Below are 18,305 nucleotides of genomic sequence, written 5' to 3'. Positions count from 1 at the left end.
TCGAAAAATATATTCAACCAAATGTAGCCGGAGTATTGAGAGAAGGTGACATTTTCCGGCTGCCCCGGAAGCCTTACGATCCCATCTCTCTCTCTTATTGTTTTGGAACTCCGGTAGTAGTGGTGGCGGACGCCGTGGCGACAAAGGCAAGCCATAACGTAGCAAAGCCCATAATAGGGGCGAGAGAGCAAGGAACGCTATAGAACTTGTCCCTCATTGTCACCTAAATCAAGTTAAATTTAGTCTAGAGTCCTGAATACTTAGCTTATAGGATGAGAAGTTAATTATTGGTTTCAATATATATGTAGAATAGGACCTAAGAAGTCTTCTCCAAACAATTATTCTATATAAGATTTAGAAAGATGATCACTGAAATTAATGGTTCAATTCACATGCATTTGTCATATTATGGGCATGTGGATTAAAAAGAAAAATAGTACGTAGGTGTTACTTGATTAAGAAGCAAAGTCAAAATTGCTGACTCTATGATTTCCACCTGTTTAACATATTATTGTTGGATCCTTGAATTGATAAAACTGGTTAGCAATATACCCTTACCAAACAATTAAACTACTCCCTCCGTTCACTTTTAGCTGTAAGTATTCAAAAAATAAATTTTTATTTTTACTTGTCACTTTTCACGTATCAAGAAAAAAATAATTTATTTTTCCTATTTTGCCCTTAGCATTAATTACTTATTCCAAATCCATTAAGACTATACACCACTTTCGATTTCTGCTAATTCTATTCTTGTTGTACCATGTACATGACGATTAATATGAGTATCATGGTAAATGATGTACTTTATTTATTATTTTTTAAGGGGTGTGCAAAGTCAATAGTGAACAAGTAAGAGTGAACTGAGGGAGTAGTACCTAGGAATGGCAATGGGGCGGGTGCGGGGCGGGGTTGGATGAACCCGCAAAACTTTCAATTTGCCCCGCCCCGCATAGCATTTTTATCTGTTTCTAACCCGCCCCGCATCAAGTCTTCTTTTCTTTCTTTTTTTCCTTTTTCATTTTGTTATTTTTTTCTGTATTTCTTCTTTGCTTTTCGATTTTTTGCTTTGTTTCCTTCTAAACAACGTGTGTCTAACAAAAAAGAATTTGTTAATTATTACTGGAAATCATTCTCCTATAAAAATATTCAAACTATTATGCCATAGTTAATTAGGTAGCAGGCCCTTATAAAAGCTAATTGTAAATAGAAAGAATAGATTATGCAACTTCAGTTTTGTATTTACCGTGTACCAGGAGAAATAGATTTCCACCCGCAACAGTTAAAATTTGAAAATTTTCCATTTCAACCCGTCCCGCCCCGCGGGCATAGGCCTAAACCCGCCCCGCCCCGCCCCATTGCCATCCCTAGACTACCAATAATTCGTTCACTGAGTTTCAAAGTAAACACTAAAGAACATACTATGAGACATGCAAGTAATCTTTCAATTATTTATTCATATAGGTCTTTAAAGTTGGTGTGAATCGGATGAATCTCATATATTTTTTAATCGAAAAAATAATATAATCCTATTATCTCATAATACTCATGAACCAAATTACAATTGTTCGTGTAATCTTAATCCAGTCCTATCTTATTTCACAATATGGGTTAAAGAAAAAGTATACGATTGCCCATAGAGTTGGTCTACCTATTATTTATACTCTACTACGGTTTTGGAAAAAAAAATCATTTAGTTCACCCAAAGTCATTTAGCGTAGTCACTCTGATGATTTTTTTAATTATAAACTATCTTTTAGAGAGACAAAATTTAATATTCTCTTCAATATTGTACATACAAAGAGTGGAGTGATACACTTAAAAGAATCCAAGTACGCTATTTTCATTCTCTTATTATATCAATAAAGGATCGTACAATAATGCATGCAATGGGATCTTCACAAAGTATAAAAATTGAAATCGCGTTATACAATGTTTTGCTTGATTTGATAGATTATTTCTTTTATTTTCTAATTATTTTATCTTTTAAATACGGAACACTAATATTGCTAGGGTAGATACACATATTACCTTAAATCTAACAAGCCGAGTTGGTGAGTTGGTCCAAGTGGCCGGAAAAAAAAATCGAACTTAAAATCTTTTTTGGAGATATTCGGTCGCTTCCTTTCGCTTTCATGCGGAAGGTTCCCCCTACCGGCCTGAAAGAAAGAATGATTTTTAGATAGGGCGCCCCCTCTCTCTAAATAGAAAAAAATGCATTTACAAGACAAAAAAGACTTTTTCAAAAAGCCTTTCTTATTTTACCGGAGGGGTTTGAATTAGCTCCTCCCGATCGTATTTCTCCCGAGATGAAAGAAGGCCTATATGAGATCCTAACAACGTCATGGCATGCTCAATTATCTCTTAACTTAGCTATGTTAGGCTCTTTAACCATTGTTGTAGCTCACCATATGTATTCCATGCCCCCTTATCCGTATCTAGCTACTGACTATGGTACGGCAAATCGCTTATACCGAGTTCCCCAACAGCAGCTTAGCTTAGTAGCAACACTCTTTCTACTGGCGTGGCGCCTATTTTTCTTTTGGTTAACCTTAAAACTGGGATAGATCCATGAGAAATCTCATTAGATTTTATTAGATATGGTATAGATCAAAATGGGACACCAAAAGAATTGACTGCTGAGCCGTATGAGGTAAGAAATTCTCAAGTACGGTTCTAAGGGAAGGAATTGAACTACCTATTCCGGCCGGGGAGAACAGGCCATTCAACAGGGAGATTCTGAAATTGCAAGGATTGCTCTAATAAGAAGGATCTTGCTATTCTAGGAGGTGGCGTACCTGAAAGACTGACTGTTGACTTTGATCCTATTTCGCCCTTGCTGCTGTAGTTGAAGTAGCATTCTCCGAAGAAATTCTTCGAGTACTGTCTTCATTACAGGATCGCGGGGATGCGGATCGGTTACATCAATAGCTGAAACTTTTTTTCGGGTAGGGTAGGCTTGGAGTCAGAAGTCCTATTCTTCCCAACCAAATAAGCACTTTTGCAAAGTTCACCTTTCCCAGTATGGAATGAGTAAAGAATCAAGCTACAAGTCTCGATCTATACGAAACGCACTGGTTTTTTGGGATGGACTCGATCGAACGGCCAACCACTTGCTATTTTTGTAGGAGATGAAATCCAAAAGACCATTATTAGCGTGTAGTAGATTGGCCCGAGTGCGTAATAGGCCAGTCGAGAACGATCGGACCAGACAGGCGCAGGTAGCTTGACCGCCTTACCCGTCATTGAAACACAAGCTGGAGACGTATCGGCCTATATTCCCACCAATGTGATCCCCATTACTGATGGACAAATCTGTTTGGAAACAGAGCTCTTTTATCGCGATGTGATCTATCTCTTTCCTTGGTTGTAGTGGAACTTTGGTTTTATTTAGCGAGGAACCGTTTCACTCGGCGTCGAATGATCAAAGCTAAAAGCTTTAGGCATCTTTTGAGCATGTTCAGCTTCCAAAATTCCTGGAGTCCTACGCTACGGCATTATCACAGAAAGAAAACATGGCTAGTAGATAACTATTTTGTTATTGTAGAAAGCGATCAGTTCTTTTGATCTTGTTCGGGCTTGGAAAAGCTTCCTTAGCGTTTTGATACCATCGGGAATAGGAAAAAGAAATTTCAAGGAATTCAAAAAACAGAAAATTGGATCTTTGTCCAATGGATTACACCTAATAAGAAAAAGCTTTTTTGTTTTAGTTTAACATGTTGTCATACTCTATGAAATAAGGAAATGGTATAAATTTAGCAACCTTTTAGAAAATACAGGACAGTTCGTCCAAAAATCAACTTGAGTGATATTTTTATACTTCCTCCGTTCACTTTTTCTTGGCACGTTTTGACTTTTCACGTCTTTTAAGAAATAATAAATGAAGTGCCTAATTTACCATGATACCCATATTAATTGATGCATATTTTATTGGATTTGAGAAAATGATTTGAAATGAGTAATAAATATTGTGGGTATAACAGGAAAAAAATTTGTCTTCTCTTGATATACGTAAGGTGACAAGTAAAAATGAAAATCTATTTTTAGTATACATGTCAAATAAAAGTGAACGAAAAAAGTAATTATCAACGTCATTAATTGCTAATTATGGTCAAACAGTGGGAACTTAGTACACCACTAACCTCCATACTGCAATGAAATTTGACGAAAATTCCTCATTAAATAATTCTTACTTCATTAATTAAAGTTTAGGCGATTGAAAATTCAAAGTTGTGCTCTCCGATGTCAAAGTGTTGTTACATTTATGTTGTAAGTTGTAACTGGCATCGGCATGATTACTGTTGTTATCATTATTTTCTTTAAGCAACATAACAAGAAATACAAATATATATATTAGAATTAACAAAACGAAAAGGGAAAAAGAGTTGGTGTGATCCGGCAAACATAACATTTCTCTTTGCTGAATTGGGGTCTCATCCCTCTCGTGACATTAATTGTAAATTAAAATGGCAATTGTTCTTATTTTAGGGATACTAAATCGATCGGCTGAAACTAATTATATTTAGCTAAAATATGTATATAATATACATATATACAAAAAAAAAATATTGCCAGCTACTTCCTCCGTTTCAATTTATGTGAACCTATTTCCTTTTTAATCCGTACCAAAAAGAATGAGCCATTTCCTTATTTGGCAACAATTTACCTTTATGCAATGATTTATAACCAGACAAAATATATATGCCTCATTTTACACCACTTGTTCAAAAGTCTTCTCTCTTTTCTTAAACTCCGTGCTCAGTCAAATGAGTTCACATAAATTGAAATGGAGGGAGTATTATTTTTGGGAGCGGCTAAAAGTATACATTTATCTTTATTTATTTTATCACTCCCTCATGTCTCAAACATTAACTGTCATGAAAAACTGATACTTATTTCAAAAGATTTGAAATCTTACAAAAAACAAGAAGTCATTTATTGCTTCTTTTTCCCAAACCTAGTCTCACTCGTTCAACTTATGTATAAAATGCATAAGTGAGAGCATTGTTGATCCTCTTTTATGTAAAAAATAAGGAAAAAGAAGAACGCAACAGAGCTTAATGCAAGTGAAACCTGAAGCCTAATGAGAAAGAACATTAAAGTATATATTACTATTACTATGACTAAGAGCTCTAAATGTAAGATATAATGCATCCTTTGTCTGACCATGTGGATGTGAGATTTCCCAAACCATATTTTTCTGTCAATTAATTAATTTCTATAATTAATAAAGCACCATGAATTCTCCTCTAAGGAGCAATTAAAGTTGGCATGTGATATCATCGACACTCTGCTTAAAGTCTTCTCCTTGCTTTTAGACTCAGATTTTAGAGTCACCGCATTGGCAACTCTCAGAGCCCATTTCCAGTTCTAATATCCCACCTTGTTGGGAAATAGTAGTAGTACTCCTTCCGTTTTAATTCATATGATAGTAAATTTAACTTGATATAAAGTCTAACATATTGAAAGAAATTATTTTGAAAATACTGATTAATTACAATGCTAATAAAATACTAGGAAAGCATATTTGAGAATGTCTACATACAGTGGATGCCCCAATTTTGTGGAAAACCGACTTCTTATGACCAATACAATCTGATAAAAGAAAATGACTTTACAAAATTCTTGTATGTTATCTCAATCTCATGTGTTAAAAGTCTTAATATTTTGTAATAGGTCGTAATATGGAGCCCAACTCTGTACGTCATAGGTATCCACACCTACTGATTGGGCTTATATCTGAACCAATTCCAAAAAGGAACCCATTCGCCTGGGCTTTAGGACATCTATAATGGACAAGGCCCAAAGCCATCACGTAGCAGAAACAGTAAAACCCAAATGTGAATAAAGACAATATAGACAAGGATTTTCAAGGAGGAAGTGCACAAATACCCGATTTTGGCGCCACTATTTAAGTTATATCTTAAGTTTATTTTATTTTTTTGCAATTTTATTCGTTTCGGAGACAACTCAAACATGCGTGACTGAAGTAGCACAATACGCGTCTGAAGTTATAAATTTTAGCTGAAGTTAGAGACTTGAGACAAAAACGTCTTAAGTGCATGCAAAACAATTGCCTGCACTTCAAACACATACGTGTTAAGTGCATACGTCGTGAATGCAAAGAATTAGTTGCACTTAAGACGACTGCAAAAATAACACTTAATATGCACTTAGGACATGTGTTTGAAGAACAACTAATTTTGCATACACTTAAGATGTTTTCATCGGAAGTTCATATTGCCCATGAAGAGAAACTTATTTTCGAGTTTCAACAATCCAACACACGACTCAACATCCAAATCTACTCTAAATGAGCCTAAATTTAAAACATAGATTTCAAATATTCTAAAAATAAACCGCAATCATCAATTCATCAAAATAACAACAAAGTTAACAAACTCGTTTTGCAACTAAGAAAAAAAAATAGCAGTAGCAAAGAAAGAAGCGTTGTAGCAGCTCACTACTATAAAATACTATAAATTACCTTAAAATATGCTCACTAAACCCGTCGTCACTTCTATTTTCACAACAACTAAGGAAGAGGAAGAGGAGGAGGAAAGCATAGAAGAAGCACCTTGTCTGAAGTTACCAATTCTTTGGATACCAGTTAAACTTTTTAAGAAAATAGGTATACGTCAAATGGGCCGACCAAATAGAGCGCCCCATAAAATTTTTACGATTGTTTCTTATAGATATAAAACTAGGACAATATTTACCCCTTTTATCTAAGTTTTTGGATTTTTTTAAAGTAGCTAGAGTTTTTTAATTAAAAAATACAAATTTGATCAAAATATACAACTTACATACAACTTGTGTATAACTTTTTGTTATATAGAATTCAGTCAAAATATAAAACTTGCATAAATTTTATGTGCAGAGTCCGGTCAAAACATACAAGTTGTATGTATTTTGTATATTGTTTGTACACTCGACATACAAAATGCATATAATTTATTTATATATATTTTTGAATTTCAATCTAAAATCCCAACTAAAACTAACTCTCTCTTTTTTCAAAAGATTCTATCCTTATAATGGAGGAGTTAGGCTAGACTCTAACTTATTCATTCCAAATACTTATAATTATACGAAAGAAGACATATACCTTGACCTCTATTATATGATGAAGGTTGAATGAAATCAACTTTGTAGAAACTGAGAGAGGTTAATAGACTAAAGATTGAGGGCCTCTTCCCTAAGCCTAGGAAACTTGGAAGGTTTGTACGTAGGAATTAGATACATATATGTAACAAGAGACCAAATACTAAATGTTAGACTCCATCAGTAATAGCATAGCGAATCCTTCTTGTTTTGAACTAAAACAAACTCGAATTTTCAAATAATTTTTTTTTTTGCAAAATCCGATTTCGAATTCAATGCTTCGATATTTTTAAATGGTTCTCAATGAAACTTTTTAATAAATTTTATGTTTAGTAATTGTTAGATTATGCATTAGGTTATGATAGATTATGTGTTAGATTTATAGATTCGCTGATCAAATATGTGAATGTGACTAATTGTTGTAATCAACTCGATTGTGATGTATTTTTCTCGCTAATTATACCTTCTAATATTGAGTTATATAATTATTTTTAGTTATATATATGCACTGCTATAGACATGATCTCCGAAGTCCTATATATATGTAGAAGGACGATAGGTATGAGAAAGAGAGACGGAGAGAAGAAGGGGAAGATTGAACCCTAGTTTCTTGCTTTGTATACACTTAGTAAATATAGTTATGTATTAAATGTGTAATGAACCGACCGGTCGTTTTACTTTATAGATCCGTGTTCCCCTAATTAAGACTCTATGTATGTGCTTTTACTATTTTATAACTTGCGGGGATGGTTGGTTTAGGTTTGGAAAGGGTTCGGGTTGAAATCAAAACACTTAATTCCTAAGGTGACCAAGTTTGATTTGAGTCAACATTTTGAGTAAGCGACCTCAGAACTGGGATTTGATGGTTCCAATAGGTTCGTATGATGATTTTGAACTTGGGCGTGTCTTCGGATCAAGTTTCGGGTGACCGTAGAGCGTTTCGGCGCTTAATGTTAAAAGTTAGTTTATTAAAGGTTTTCTAGTCCTCTAAATTTGATTTGGAGTAGATTTTAGTGTTATCGAGGTCCATTTGAAATTTTGAGCCTAGGAATAGGTCTGTATGGTGATTTGTGACTTGTACGCAAAATTTGATGTCATTCCGAGTAGTCTAAGTATGATTTCACGCGTTCGGAGCTAAATAAAAAGTTTAAAGTTCATAAGTTGATTCAAGTTGGTTTTTGGGGTACGATTCTTGATTTCGATGTTGTTTTACGTGTTTCTAGGGTTCGAACATGTCCGTATTATATTTATGGACTTTTTGGTATAATTGGTCGGGGTCTCGGGTGGCTCGGATGAATTTAGGACTACCCGTAGCTAAGTCTGGAAATTTGATGTTGCTAGTACTGGTTTTCTTCTTCGTGAACGCGGAGGTGGAGTCATGTTCGTGGAGAAGGAATTGGGGGACTGGCCATTTTTTCCTTCGCGTTTGTGATCATGGGGTCGTGTTCACGAAGGGGTGGGACTGGTAGCGTTCGCGTTCGCGTATACAGGACTGCATTCGCGTAGAATAAAGGACTAGGGGGTCAACCACGTTTGCTCTTCGCATTCGCAAAGCTTAGGTTGGGTAAGCCTTCATGATCGCAAGACTGCCTTCGCATTCGCGAAGAAGGTCTTCAGGGCCTGGGCCAGTTATGCCTTCACGATCGCGAGGCTTCTTCCGCGATCGCGAAGAAGAGATCACTCTGCAAATTTGATTTTAATACGAGACTTAGTCTCTTTTCTCTCATTTCCCACTTGGTCTTGGGCGATTTTGAGAGCATTTTGTGGGGTATTTTCATCAATATCAAGAGGTAAGTAATCCCTATCAATTCTTGACTTAAATACACTGATTATGGGTAGATTTAACGTGAAATTAAAAGAAAAGTTGTGGGATTTTTTGGAACCTAGGATTTGGTAAAAATAAGATTTGACCACAAAATTGAATATGTAATTGGGAATAAATTATACATTTGAGTTCGTGAGGTCATGGGTAACATTTATATTTGAAAATTTTCGAAATCCGAGCACGCGGACCCGGGGGTGAATTTTAGAAATCTTCCAAATTGGGTTGAGTAATTACTCAAACAGCTAAATTATGAACTTTTGAGCATATATTTATTAGTTCGGAGTCCTCGGGGTTGTTGATAATGACTTTTGGTTAGTTTCGGAGTCCTCAGCGTTGTTTGAGGAGTTCTGGTGAGGTTGAAGAGCCAGATTAAGGACTTGAAACCGAGGTAAGTTTCTTGCCTAACATTGTATAAGGGAACTTATCCCCTTAGGTGTATTAATTATTGTGTGCTACTTGTTGTGAGGAGCTACGTACATAAGAGGTGACGAGAGTCCGTACGTAGCTATATTCATGATATGTCCGGGTAGACTTAGATTCACATCATGCCGTTAATTGTGCTGTTTTATGCCTATATTGTGTATTAATATTATCTTGATTAGGACTGAGATTGAGGATTTTAATTAAAGATATCGACTTAGTCTCTTACTTTTAAAAAATTGGGATATATTTGATAAACTATAGATCCGTGTCTTTTCGTCTCGCATGTCTTTTCGCGAGCAAGGTAAATTTCTCTACTCTTATGGAATTGGGGCGTCCGCCTCGACAGTGAAATAATTACTCTTATGGAATCGGGTCGTTCGCCTCGGAAGGTTGGTAATACTATTCTTATGGGATCAAGCCGTTCGCCTCGGCAGTATTGAGTACCACTATTCCTATGGGATCGGGTCGTTTGCCTCGGCAACTTCGTGCTTAATAATTGGAATTAGATTTGGTTTGGTAACGATTGAGTTAGCGCCTTCAAGTCCGGTTATGGCATGTTTAGTCATGTGATATAGACTCATGCGTGGAATTACTGTAGTTACTTTTATTTGCTTCGTTGCTACTTGTTGTATACTCACCATGTCTACTTTATGTATTTCTATTATTATTTGATATCTAGTAAGTGTCAAGTCGACCCATTGTTACTACTTCTACGAGGTTAAACTAGATTCTTACTAGGTATGCGTTATTTTCCGTACTCACGCTACAATTCTACATTGAATGTGCAGGTACTGAAACAGGTACTACCAGTGATCACGCGGGCACGTAGCTGATCTTTTGCGGAGACTAGTGGTGAGTTGCTTGCCTTGCTACGATCTGCAGCACCGGAGTCTCCCTCTACTTTGTTTATTATTTCTGTCTATTACCTTTCAGACAGTAGTTGTATTAGTTTTGTATCCTCTCTAGATTGCTCATGCACTTGTGGAACCGGGTTTTGAGGGCTTTTAGCATATACATATTGTTGTCCTTATTATTACTGTCATTACATTGTATGTATTTATCATGCTGGTTGCATGAGATCTTACTTATTTTATTCTTCTAAAAAGGAACTTTTATTTTAAATGTTAAAAAGGGGTAATTTATGTCACGACCCCAATTCACCCTCTGTGGGATGTCGTGATGGCTAAAGACTAGGTAAGCCTAACAATTTGCGGAATATTGTAATATAAAACTGAAGCCCAATTCTCAACACATGAAATAAATATAAAACTGCAAATCAATAATTACAACTCTCAAAACCTGGTGGAAATAAGTCACAAGCTTCTAAGAGCAAATACTAAGTGTATTTATATATCAGAGTCTAAAGAGAATAAGGAACAACATAGTAAGGATAGAGGGGGACTCCAAGATCTGCAGACGCTGGAAGATATACCTTGAAGTCTCCATGTGCGGTCCAACTCACTAGTATCTGGTCTGGTGGGAAGAACCTGGATCTGCACAAAAAGATGTACAGAAGTATAGTATGAGTACACCACAACGGTACCCAGTAAGTGACGAGCCTAACCTCGATAGAGTAGTGACGAGGTCAAGTCAGGGCCCTACTGGTTCAAAAGAAAAGTAAGGCAGAAGATATAATAATATTTTGAAATGACTGAGAAATTAAACAACAAGAAGTTTCAGAAAATAACAGCACATCAAATAAAGGTAAACAACAGGGGCACTCCCGAGGTACCGCCTCGTAGTCCCAAATGTAAATATGCACAACAGGGGGGATCTCCCGAGGTACCGCCTCATAGTCCCAAAGTAAATATGAAAGACAGGGGGGATCTCCCGAGTAAATGCCTCGTAGTCCCAAAGTAAATATGCAGTAAAGAGGGATCTCCCGAGTAACCGCCTCATAGTCCCAAAGTAAATATGCAATATAGGGGGATCTCCCGAGGAACCGCCTCGTAGTCCCAAAGTAAATATGCACCAGATAATCGAAGGAAAGACGAATTTACAGCTAGAAATCTTACAGTTAAAGTTTTAAGTCAAATCAAAGAGATCAGGTAATTAAACTAAGCATGTTGCACAAATTGCAGGTAAGAGTTAAGGCACATAGAAATGCGATACTAGGCTAAACATGATCACTACATATGCTAAGGCAACTTAATTAAGGAATTTAAAAGAAGACAACTCAGCAAGAACCAGAATTTCCACATTTGGCCCGTGTATGCACTCGTCACCTCGCGTACACGGCGCTCACATATCACATATTGTTACAACAGTACCAAATCCTAAGGGGATTCCCCCCCCCCACAAAGTTAGATAAGTCACTTACCTAAAATCTCGCTCAAACAATCGATAAGGATGCCTTTCCCTCGATTTTCCAACTCTGAATGGTCCAAATCTAGTCAAAAGCAATTATATATCATGATTAAAACTACAAGATACTAATTCAAATAGTAAATCTATGACTTTAGCAAAGAATCGAAAAATCGCCCAAAAAAATCGACCCGGGCCCACAAGTGACTTACCTCAAGAAATCGCTCGAAAATGCTCTCAAAAATTGCCCTAGACCGAGGTTCCAAAGTCCAAAAATGAGAGAAATCACGAAACCCTTCGGTTTTAAGCATTGCCCAGGCTTTTCGCACCAGCGGCCAATTCCACCGCACCTGCGGAACCGCTTTTGCGGTAAATTCCTTCGCTTCTACGGAAATCACTTAAATCCCTCAAGGATCGCACATGCGCTCCAGGTTCCGCACCTGCGGATGCGCTTCTGCGGCCCGTGATCCGTTTCTGCGAAAATAGCTCCTGGCACCGATTCCGCTTCTGCAGTCCCAATCCCGCTTCTGCAGGTGCGCATCTGCGCAAACACGTCCGCTTCTGCGGACAGGCCTCCCCACACTCGTCACTCCTGTGATCAATCTTCCGTAGAAGCGACTCCACTTCTGTGGCCTTCACATCGCACCTACGACCACTGGACATCCTCTTCGCCTCCGCATCTGCGATTCCCAACTCGCTTATGTGAGACCGCACCTGCGGCCAAACCCACTGCAGGTGCGATGACACCAGAACCAGCCCAGCACCAGAAATCTTCTAAGTCTAAAAATGATCCATTAACCATCCAAAACTCATCCGAGGCCCCCAGGACCTCAACCAAATATACCAACCAGTCAACAAAATATCATACGAACTTAGTCGAGTCTTTAAATAATATCAAACGATGCTAAAAACACGAATTGTGCATCGATTCAAGCCTAATGAACTTTAAAACTTTAAACTTCTACATCTGATGCCAAAATCTATTAAATCAAGTCCGATTGACCTCAAATTTTACACACAAGTCATAATTGACATTACAGGCCTACTCCAACTTCCAAAATCGGAATCCGACCCCAATATCAAAAAGTTCACTCCCGGTCAAACTTTCCAAAAATCCTCCTATTTTCCAACTTTCGCCAATTGACGCAAAAGTGACCTACAAACCTCCAATTTGACATCTGAGCATTCTCCTAAGACCAAAATTACCCTACGGAGCTATTAGAACTGACAAAACTTCATTCCGTAGCCGTCTTTATACAATTCAAACTATGGTCAATTCTCACGACTTAAACTTTTATTTTAGGGACTATGTGTCCAATTTCACTTCGAAACCAAAAACAAAACTTCCCGGCAAGTCACAAAACCCAAAAGTAAAATAGAGGGAGCAACAATCAGGGGTTCGGGCTAATACTATCAAAATGATTGGCCGGGTCGTTATATCCTCCCCCTCTTAAATCAAATGTTCGTCCTCGAACGAGTATAAAAACATACTTGAAGTGGTGAAAAGATGAGGATAACTGCTGCGCATATCATGCTCGATCTCCCAAGTCGCCTCCTCGACCGGATGACCCCTCTACTAAACCTTCACAGAAGCGATGTTCTTTGATCTTAACTTTCGAACCTGCATGTCCAAAATGGCCATCGGCACCTCAACATAGGATAGATCCTTGTCCAACTGGACTGAGCTGAAGTCTAACACATGAGAAGGATCGTCATGATAATTGCGGAGCATGTAAACATGGAATACTGGATGAACTACAGAGAGACTAGGTGGCAGTGCAAGTCTGCAAGAACAAATCTAAATAATAAACACACAACCATAAACAAGCCATAAATCAAACACCCATTAGGTTCACACACTAGGGTTGGGTCACAATCCTAGCTAAAAATCTAGCTATTCATAATGGGTATAGAGAAAAATAGAGAAGAAAAGATGATAAAACTCATATTGCAAGATTAAAAGAGAAAAATCCAATGTTAAATCACCAAAGTAAGCTAAAGTTGCCTAAAGGGGTAAAGAAAAATGGCTACAGGACTTTCAATATTCAAAACTTGACCTAATTTCATGAAAGTAGTCTATTTATACAAAGCTAGAATTTTCGGACAAAATTCCCCTTTTGGAGGTTCTGCGGCCGCACAATTATATGTGCGGTCCGCACTTCTCTTCAGATCTTGACAGGAGTTGACTCTGCGGCCGCACAATTCTGGATTGCAGCCGCATCTCTCATGTTCTGCGGTTCGCACAATTCTGGGTGCGGCCACACTGGGCTCTTCTGCGAACCACACATTTCCTGAGTGCGGTCACATAGTTATTTTTGCGGCCGCACAATTATTGTGCAATCTGCATTTCTTCTTGAGCTTGAAATAAACTCTCTGAACTTTGGCTCTTACGTAGCTTCTGCGGCTGCACAATAATTGTGCGGTCTGTACTTTGCACTGGGGCTTTGTTGATTTCCTTCACATTCTGCGGTCCGCACTTGAGCTTCTGCGCCAGATTTTTGTCCTTGTTCATATCACTCCTCCTTGAGTTGGATTTCATCGTAGTGGCTCATTTTCCAATACTCTTGCAGGTAAGCATATTTTATCAGTTTTCGGGAATACAATTAGATACTTTTGGACTAAAACGAAAGCTAAAAGGCGCTAATAAGTAGTCAAAATTCTCACTTATCAGTAAGCCACGTCTCCAACCCTCTCAAGAATCTCAAAAGGCCCAATATACCTAGGGCTCAACTTGACCTTCTTTCTAAACCTCATAACACCCTTCATGGGCGAAACCCGAAGCAAGACCCGCTCCCCAACCATGAATGCAACATCGTGAACCTTCCGATACGCATTACTTTTCTGCCTGGACTAGGTTGTACGAAGTCAATCCTGAATCAATTTAACCTTTTCCAAAGCATCCTGAACCAAGTCTGTACCCAATAGCTTAGCCTCGCTCGGCTAGAACCAACCCACTGGAGACCGACACCGTCTACCATACAAAGCCTCATACGACGCCATCTGAATGCTCGACTGATAACTATTGTCGTAGGCAACTCCGCAAGTGGAAAGAACTGATCCCCAAGCACCCCCAAAATCAATCACACATGCACGAAGCATGTCCTCCAATATCTGAATAGTGCGCTCGGACTGCCCGTCCATCTGAGGGTGAAATGTTGTACTCAACTCCACACGAGTACCCAACTCACGTTGTACGACTCTCCAGAACCGTGATGTAAAATGCGTACCTCGATCAGCTATGATAGATATCGATACGCCATGAAGTCTGACAATCTCGCGAATGTAAACCTGAGCTAGCTGCTCGGAAGAATAAGTAGTAACCACAGGAATGAAATGAGCTAACTTGGTCAATCTATCCACAATCACCCAAACTGCATCGAACTTCCTCTGAGTCCGTGGGAGACCAACAACAAAATCCATAGTTATCCGCTCCCATTTCCACTATGGAATCTCTAACTTCTGAAGCAATCCACCCAGTTGTTGATGCTCATACTTCACCTACTGATAATTTAGGCAACGAGCTACATATTCCACTATGTTCTTTTTCATCCGCCTCCACTAATAGTGCTGCCTCAAATCCTGATACATATTCGCGGCACCTAGATGAATGGATTACCGTGAACTGTGGGCCTCCTGGAGAACAACTCATTCAAACCATATACATTAGGAACACATAGCCTTCCATGCATCCGTAATACACTGTCATCTCCAATAGTGACTTCCTTGGCATCACCGCGCTGAACTGTGTCCTTAAGGACAAGCAGATGGAGGTCATCATACTGATGCTCTCTGATACTATCATAAAGAGAAGATGGAGAAACCACACAAGCCAAAACTCGGCTCGGTTCGGAAATATCCAATCTAATATACTGGTTGGCCAAGTCCTGAACATCCAAGGCTAAAGGCCTCTCTGCTACTAGTAGGTATGCCGAACTGCCCAAACTCTCTACCTTGCGACTCAAGGCATCGGCCACCACATTGGCCTTCCTGGGATGATAGAGAATGGTGATGTCATAATCCTTAAGAAACTCCAACCATCTCCGTTGCCGCAAGTTAAGGTCCTTCTGTTTAAACAGATGATGTAGACTCCGGTGATCGGTGAAAACCTCACAAGGGACACCATACAAATAATACCGCCAGATCTTCAAGGCACAATAGCTGCTAACTCAAGGTCGTGGACAAGATAATTCTTCTCATGCACCTTCAACTGTCTAGATATGTAGGCAATCACCCTACCGTCCTGCATCAACACCGCACCGAGACCAATGCGCGATGCATCACAATACATCGTATAGGACCCCGATCTAGTAGGCAACACTAACACTGGGGTTGTAGTCAAAGTAGTCTTGATCTTTTGGAAGCTCTCTTCACAGTCCTCGGTCCATCTGAACGGAGCACTCTTATGGGTCAATCTGGTCATATGTGATACAATAGATGAGAAACCCTCTACAGATCGACGGTAAAACCCAGCCAAGCCAAGAAAACTCTGGATCTCCGTAGCTGAGGATGGTCTAGGCCAACTCTACACTGCTTTAGTCTTTTTTGGGTCTACCTTGATCCCCTCACTCAATACCACATGACCCAAAAATGCCACTGAGTCTAGCCAGAACTCACACTTCGAAAATTTTGCATATAATTTCTTCTCTCTCAAGGTCTGAAGCACAGTCCTCAGGTGCTGCTCATGATCCTCCCGACTCCTGAAATACACCAGAATCTCGTCAATAAACACAATGATGAAGAAGTCAAGATAGGGCTGAAATACATTGTTCATCAAGTGCATGAATATTGTTGGGCGTTGATCATCCCAAAAGACATCACAAGGAACTTGTAATGACCATACCGAGTCTTGAAGGCAGTCTTCGTGATATCTAGCTCCTGAATCTTCAACTGATGATAGTCTGAATGCAAGTCGATCTTAGAGAACACTCTGGCACCCTAAAGCTGATCAAATAGGTCATCAATACGTGGCAATGGATACCTGTTCTTCACTGTAACCTTGTTCAACTGGCGATAATCGATACACATTCGCATATAACCATCCTTCTTCTTCATAAACAAGACAGGAGCACCCCAAGGTGATACACTGGGCCGAATGAAGCCATTATCGAGCAACTCTTGCAACTGTTCCTTTAATTATTTCAACTCTACTGGGGCCATCCGATAAGGTGGAATAGAAATGGGCTGAGTGCCCAGTAACAAATCAATGCCAAAGTCAATATCTCTGTCGGGCGGTATGCCCAGAAGGTTTGCTGGAAATACGTCTGCAAAATCCCTCACTACCAGAACTGACTCACCCACGGGTATAGATACATAAACAGGTGAACTCAGAGAATCATGGGATACACCCAAATACGAAGCAAAATAAGATGACACATAGGACTAAGTGGAGCCTGGATCAAATAAGACTGATGCATCTCTATGACAGATCGGAGCAGTACCTGTGATAACAGAATCTGATGCAACTTCTGTCCTAGTAGAAAGGGCATAATATCTAGCCTGGCCTCCCCCTCTAGGGCGACCTCTACCTGTCCGACCTCCACCTCTAGCTGGTTGTGCAGGTGGGGTGGTAGTTGGTGCTGTAACCATAGCCTGAGGACCTGGTGGAGCATGCGGTGCCTGAGAAATCTGTGGGGGTGCACCTCTCCTGAATCTGGGGCAATCCCTCACCAAATGACGAGTATCTCCATACTCAAAACAAGCTCTCGGAGGGCGTGGATATTGCGACTGGCTCAGGCCTGATCGATTGGACTGACCACTGAAAGCACCCCGTATAGGAGGCACACTAGACATTGGCGGTGCATAATAAAGATCCCGGGGATTAGTAGTAGTCGAAGCACTGCTAGTGACTGGAAGTGTTGAATGAACAGGGTGACCCATTTAACCTCTGCCCTGATGAGCTGTCATTGGAGCACGTGTACCACTATAAGTGCCAGACTCTCGAGACCTCTTGGATTCTCTCTCCTCACTATCCCGAGTCAGCATACCCTCTAACCTCCTAGCAATCCCTACTACCTACTGATACACAATATCCATCTCCAACTCTTGGGCCATGCTCAATCTAATACTGGGTTTGAGCCCCTTAATAAACCGACGAACCCGCTCTCGAACAGTAGCAACCAACGGTTGTGCATGCCTGGCCAAATCACTAAATCAGACCACACACTCTGACACGGTCATAGCACCCTAGCGCAACTGCTCAAAATTTGCGCGTCAAGCATCCCTGAGACTCTGGTGAACATACTCCCTCAAGAACATATCTGAGAACTGAGTCCAAGTGAGTGAAGCTACCTCAGCCGGACTATCTAACTTGTATGCACGCCACCACTGATAGGCCGTTCCTCTAAGCTGGAACGTAGTAAAAGAAACCCTACTAGTCTCTGCAACACCCATAGTTTGGAGGATACGGTGGCATTCCTCAAGATAACCCTGGGCATCCTCTGACGCCAAGCCACTGAAAGTAGGAGGGTGGTATTTCTTGTACCTCTCGAGCCTGAGTTGCTCCGCCTCAGAAGTTGCTGCCCTAACCTCGGGCTAAACTGGAGCAACCGGTTACATCGGTATGATCTCTGGAACCTAGTCGACCTGAACCCACTGCTCTGGGGGACCGGCGACGGGAGTCTATGCTCCCCCCCCTGGCCTGAGATATGGCAGG

Source organism: Nicotiana tabacum, chromosome 13 (genome assembly GCF_000715075.1).
Source record: "Nicotiana tabacum cultivar K326 chromosome 13, ASM71507v2, whole genome shotgun sequence".
In the NCBI taxonomy this organism is placed as follows: Eukaryota; Viridiplantae; Streptophyta; class Magnoliopsida; order Solanales; family Solanaceae; genus Nicotiana; species Nicotiana tabacum.
Note: the sequence above shows the minus strand (reverse complement) of the source record.